Genomic DNA, 6,915 nt, shown 5'->3' on the forward strand with positions numbered 1-6,915 from the left:
TCTTGCATGCCACTTGCCAAACTAGTAAAGCAAAATAAATAGATAAAAGAAGCTGCCCTTCTTTGTTATAATCTTTATTTGTTAGTATTAAAAAGTCTGAATATTATTTTAAATAGATACATTTCCAATGATAAAGAGAGTGCCTATTTGTTATGCTTGCACAGATGTTGCCATGCTATGATGCGTGCACCATTAAGCCAATGGGAGCCCTGATATGCGAGCCAATGGCATGCATGTAACAGGAATGGTCACGCCTCTGCAAGTATAGAGGATCTATTTTATAGTAAAGATTGTTTCTTTAAAAATAAAAAAATGTATATTGTTGGTGGAAAAATGGACCACCCCACAAATGTAATTATAGCACCCAAATCCATCAGCAAGCTCGAGCTCATCCTAAGTGATTGAGCTCTTCCGCTCTCGAGCTCATCCTAAGTGATCGGGCTCTTCCGCTCTCGAGCTCATCCTAAGTGATCGGGCTCTTCCGCTCTCGAGCTCATAGACCAGAGAGCCGAGACCAGAGAGCCGAGACCAGAAGGCCGAGCACAGCAGGCCAAGCCCATGCCTTAGCCAAATATCCAATTTTCACCTAACCCTCTAAGGGACCTGACAACCCCACTACAACCTGCCGCTATCTCCAAGCCATCAAGGCATAAGATCTCCGCAGGTATTCGGCACGACCTGCCATTAATGCATGAGACCCCCTCAAGTCTCCGATGCATTCAGTCATTTAATGAACACGGCTCAAGGCGATCTCCGGATCACTGAACCATCAAAGCGTATGGCTCTCCCTGACCGCCGGTTCACTCGGTAATAAATGCACTTACCATCCACGGACCCCAGGCCCACCACGGCCGGCGGTTCAACCACCCCAACAGGTCCGATCGACCGTGACAACTCCCTGGTTCCGGTCTGATTCGGCCTTATTTTCCACCACGCCATTAATGGGCCAAATCGTGCCCAATTATCACAAAACAGGACAAACCTCCTGTCACCTCCCAGGTAACAAAAATCCTCCTATAAAAGGAAACCTGGGGGGAAAAGGGAGGGGGGACTGGACTCGGAGGACTCTCAGGACCCTTGGGACTGAACCCTCTTGGACAGCACAGATACAATGGATGACATTATCTTCTTCATCTTCTTGATCTAATCTAAATATTCTGGCTGTCTTCTCCACATACGGGCTTCCCTGCTCTCTCCACATATTGGCCCCCTCTGACTTAGGCATCGGAGGGCCAGCGCCGGGGAGCCCGGCCACCGGTTCTTCCTGCAGGACTCGCACCCCACAGTGGAGGACGCCACTAGTCGGCGCACCGTCGACCACCCTTCCAGCGGCGGAGCTCTGCCCCTCCAGGAGGACGCCACCAGCCGGCGCACCGTCGGCCACCCTCCCAGCGGCGGAGCTCAGCCCCTCCAGGAGGACGCCACCAGCCGGCGCACCGTCGCCACCCTCCCAGCGGCGGAGCTCTGCCCCTCCAGGAGGACGCCACCAGCCGGCGCACCGTCGGCCACCCTCCCAGCGGCGGAGCTCAGCCCCTCCAGGAGGACGCCACCAGCCGGCGCACCGTCGCCACCCTCCCAGCGGCGGAGCTCTGCCCCTCCAGGAGGACGCCACCAGCCGGCGCATCGTCGACCACCCTCCCAGCGGCGGAGCTCAGCCCCTCCAAGAGGACGCCACCAGTCGGCACGCCGTCGATCGCCGCCCCTGCGGCGGAAGCCCCTCCTTCCCCGGCTTCGCGGCGGCCCCCGGGTCCAATTTCCAGCAACAATTGGCGCTAGAGGAAGGGCCCGAGTTCGCTGCCATGAAGTTAAGAAGCAAAGGGGCTTCCAATGCCTCTCGACGTCCTCCACCTAGCCCGGAGCGTTCCGTCTGAAACCCATCACCTCCGACCGAGTCAGTTCATCAAGTTCGGCCGGAGCAGTTCGATGCCCTGGTACAACAGGTGCAGGCCCTGGCTACCGCTGTCAAAAGCCTGCAGCCCAGGGGCATCCCAACGGCACCGCCTCCTCCGGCTCCAGTTCAACCGGAGCCTCCCACAAGCGGACTTCACCTTCGAGGTCAGGACTCCCAAGTCCAGGCCTCCCTTTGGAGAGAGCACCCAGCCGGAGGCCACGGAGGCTGGCCACAGCCTTCAGAAGCTGAATCGGTTCCAGGGCAACCTGCGCTCGAACGAACCGCTGCAGCGATCCTCCAGAACGATGAACTCGACCGGAAGGTCGAGAGGCTGGAACGTCAAATCCAGGCACTCCATGGGAGGAAGTCAGGACATAACGGCGACTTCGAGTTCAATACGAAGTCGCCCTTCTCCCAGGAAATTGAAGATGAACCGGTCCCATTACGGTTCAAGATGCCCCAGGTGGAGCCCTACAACGGCAAGGCTGATCCCCTGGACCACCTGGAAAGCTACCGGGTCTTAATGGCCCTACAAGGAGCCTCGGAGGCCATGATGTGCAAAGCTTTCCCGGCGACACTCCGAGGACCAGCCCGGCTGTGGTTTACCGGGCTAAAGCCGAGTACTGTCTCCTCCTTTGAGCAGCTCGGCAGACAGTTTGCTGGCAATTTCGCCGCCAGCCAGCCCCAGCGGCGGACATCCGACTCCCTCCTTGATATCAAACAAAAGGAGGGAGAATCCCTCAAGGAGTATTTGGACCGGTTCACCGCCGCAACATGGGAGGTCCGGGAGCTTGACTAGTCAATCGCCATGTCGGCGCTGAAGACTGGAGCCCGATCCTACAGATTTCTCTTCTCAATTGAGAAGAATTTTTCCGCGGACCTCACCGAGATGTTCGCTCGGGCGCGGAAGTACGCCAAGGCCGAAGAAGCCGTGGCCGTCAGGCGGGGCGGGACCGAGCAGAACCTCAAGAAAAGACGCCGCGAGGAGCGTGGCCAGCCCGGAGGCCCGTCTCCGCGACGAGCCAAGAATCCGCCCCGCCCGAAGAGTCCACCCTGGCTGAGGGGACCGCCACAGCAGAGGTCACCACTCCGCCCGAGGTTCCCACTGCAAGCCCCTGCACCCGAAGGGAGGTATGAAAGATATACTCCCCTCAACGCTCCTCGGGCTGAAATCCTCATAGAGATCGAGAGTCGGGATCGCATCCGGCTCCCACCTCCGAAGCCAGACACCCGAACCCGGCGTGACAATCGGAAGTATTGCCGTTTCCATCGGGATAAAGGCCATGATACCGAGGAGTGTTACCAGCTCCGAAATGAGATCGAAGCACTCATCCGCCGAGGGTTGCTCGATCGGTTTGTGCAAGGCCGGCGTGAAGAAAAGCAGCCAGCCGAAAGAGCCGCGCAGCCTGAAGGTTCAAATGCCAACAGGCCCATCGCTGGCATCATCAACACCATCCGAGGCGGAGCCTCGGCAGGAGGAGCTTCAGGGGAAGAAACCTCCCCGAAACGCCTGCGCGCCTCCGAAGCTATCTCCTTTTCAGACGATGATCTAGAGGGGGTCGAAACCCCCCATGATGATGCCGTGGTCATCTCCATGATCATAAATAGATTTGATGTAAAACGCATCTTAGTTGATAATGGAAGCTCGGCGAATGTTTTGTACTTTGATGCATATTGTAAAATGGGGATGACCAAAGAACAGCTGCGGAGGATGAATGCTCCGTTGGTTGGGTTCACTGGGGATTCAGTCCCAGTAGAGGGCGAGATCGACCTTTTGGTCACAGCCGGGCTCGCCCCCCGTGAAAGTACCGTGGGGATGAACTTCCTCGTGATACGCCTTTCCTCGGTCTATAATGCCATCCTCGGAAGGCCAGGCCTCAACGCCCTCCGAGCGGTGGTCTCCACTCATCACCTGCTCATGCGATTCCCCACCAGCCAGGGGGTCAGCGAAGTCCGAGGGGACCAAATGGTAGCAAGGAGATGCTACCTGGCGACCCACGAGGCAAAGCGACCCGCCGAGGTGCCTGCCCCAGCGACTGACCAGCCCTCAACTGAGGTCATGGAGGCACGGGTCGACCCTCAGAAAGAGCGGGTACAGCCTGGTGAGTTACTAATCCAAGTTCCCTTACGAGAGAGCTTTCCTGAGCTAACCGTGCAGGTCGGCTCTGGCCTCGATGAGCACGAGAGGAGTCGTCTCGTCAATTTCCTGCGAGACAACATGGATATCTTCGCATGGTCGCCTGCAGACATGCCGGGGATAGATCCAGAGGTCATGGTCCACCGGCTCCAAGTAAAGCCAACCAGCAAGCCTGTGCGGCAGAAGAAGCGAGGCGCCGCCCCTGAGCGCCAGCGAGCAGCAGCCGAGGAGGTCAGTAAGCTCCTTGGAGCTGGCTTCATCCGGGAGATAGCCTACCCGGAGTGGCTCGCCAATGTGGTCCTCGTCAAGAAGGCCAACGGGAAGTGGCGTATGTGTGTGGACTACACCGACCTGAATAAAGCCTGCCCAAAGGACAGCTTCCCACTCCCCAGCATCGATCAGCTCGTAGACTCCACCTCGGGTCACGAGCTGCTGGCATTCATGGACGCCTTCTCCGGATACAACCAGATCCGCATGGCGCCGGAAGACGAGGAAAAGACCGTCTTCATCACCGACGGAGGAACTTACTGCTACAAGGTGATGCCATTCGGCTTGAAAAATGCCGGGGCAACTTATCAAAGGCTGGTCAGCCGGATCTTCAAAGACCAGATAGGCCGGAATATGGAGGTCTATGTGGACGATATGCTGGTAAAAAGCAAAGTGGCACAAGATCATGTAGCCGACCTCAATGAAGCATTCTCCACACTCCGAAAATACCAGATGAAGCTCAATCCAGCCAAATGTGCATTCGGGGTCACCTCCGGCAAATTCCTCGGCTTCATCATTACACAACGAGGAATTGAGGCCAATCCAGAGAAGATCCGGGCTCTCCAAGAGATGACGCCTCCCAGGACGGTCAAGGAGGTACAACGGCTCACAGGCCGAGTTGCAGCTCTCGGGAGATTCATCTCCCGCTCGGCTGAGCGCTGCCTTCCATTCTTCGCAGCCCTCAAGAAGCCGAAGAATTTTTTGTGGTCGGACAAGTGCCAGCAATCTTTTGAAGAGCTCAAGCACCTCCTGGCTTCCCCTTCCCTGCTCACAAAGCCTCACCAGGGCGAGCTTCTCTACCTGTATTTGGCCATCTCCCCCGTGGCAGTAAGCTCGGTCCTGGTCCGAGAGGAGGGCAAACTTCAGAAGCCAGCATATTACACCAGCCGGGTCTTGAGGGACGCCGAGACCCGATACACCAAGCTTGAGAAGACTGCCTATGCCCTGGTCATCTCAGCTCGGAGGCTCCGACCCTACTTCCAAGCCCACACAGTGGCTGTGCTGACCGACCAGCCGGTCAAGCAGATCCTGCAGAAATCAGATCGCGCGGGAAGGATCGCCAAATGGGCCATCGAGCTCGGAGAATTCGACATCGAGTACCGACCCAGACCGGCGATCAAAGCACAAGCGCTCGCAGACTTTATTGTCGAGTGCACTATACTGGATGAGATCGAGCCCGAACCTGAACCACCAGTGGAGCAGACCCCGAGTTTGACATGGACTCTGCATGTCGATGGCTCTTCAAACTCGGGGGGTAGCGGAGCAGGGCTCATCCTCACCAGCCCAGAAGGGGTGGTCGCCGAGCAAGCCTTGCGCCTCGAGTTCCCTGCTTCCAATAATAAGGCGGAGTACGAAGCGCTCGTCGCCGGGCTCAAGCTAGCCAAAGAGCTAGGAGTGAAGGACTTGAAGGCCTTCAGTGATTCTCAGCTCGTCGTCAACCAAATTGTGGGCGACTTCGAAGCCAGAGACCCGACCATGCAGAAGTATCTTCAGAAGGTACGGGATCTCGCCTCTACCCTGGACTCTTTTCACATTCAACATGTTGCCAGGTCGGAGAACCTCAGGGCCAACCAGCTATCAAAGCTGGCGTCCTCTCGCATGAGCGAGCTTCCCAAGGAGGCAGTACTGGAGTATCTCCAAAAGCCCAGTACAGATGAGCCCGAGCAGACCCTCTGCACTGAGTTCGAGCCAAGCTGGATGGACGAACTCATCGGCTACCTGCAAGACGAAGTCTTCCCCACCGACGAACAAGAGGCTCGCCGGATCAAACGCCTCGCTACCCGGTACATATTGTACGAGGGAAAGCTCTATCGAAGATCCTTCACCTCTCCCCTCCTCAGATGCCTCCGCCCAACGGAGGCTGATTATGCCCTACGTGAAGTCCACAAAGGGATTTGCGGGAACCATTTGGGAGGGCGAGCATTGGCCCATAAAATTCTGCGCCAAGGATATTATTGGCCGACACTCCAGAAGGATGCTATGGACTTCGTCCAAAGATGTGACCGGTGCCAAAGGAACGCCAATGTTCAGCGCCGGCCTTCGGCCCCTTTGACTTCTATCAGCTCCCCTTGGCCCTTGGCCCAGTGGGGAATTGACATCCTAGGGCCATTTCCACTGGCCACCGGGCAAAGAAAATTTCTGGTCGTCTCCATCGACTACTTCACCAAGTGGGTGGAAGCCGAGCCCCTTGCCCGGATCACCGAGCAGAAGATGCGGGATTTTGTTTGGAAGTCCATTATCTGCAGATTCGGGCTTCCCCGCATCCTCATCTCTGACAACGGTCGCCAATTCGACAACATTCACTTCAGAGAGTTCTGCTCCGAGCTTGGCATTGACCACCGCTTCACCTCGGTCGCGCATCCTCAAACGAATGGAGAAATCGAGGTAACAAATCGTACTATTTTGCAGGGTCTCAAAGCCAGGCTCGACAAATCCAAAGGACAATGGGTCGAAGACCTATATAATGTCTTGTGGGCTTACCGGACCACGTTCCGTGTCCCCACCGATGAGACTCCCTTCAACCTAACATATGGAACGGAGGCCGTCATCCCACTGGAAGTTGGGCTTCCCTCTCCAAGAGTCGAGCATCATGATGCCGGCTCCAACTCTTCGCAGCTCA

Source organism: Phoenix dactylifera, chromosome 16 (genome assembly GCF_051530095.1).
Source record: "Phoenix dactylifera cultivar Ajwa chromosome 16, Ajwa_hap1_PhDact_Kaust_v1.1, whole genome shotgun sequence".
NCBI lineage: Eukaryota > Viridiplantae > Streptophyta > Magnoliopsida > Arecales > Arecaceae > Phoenix > Phoenix dactylifera.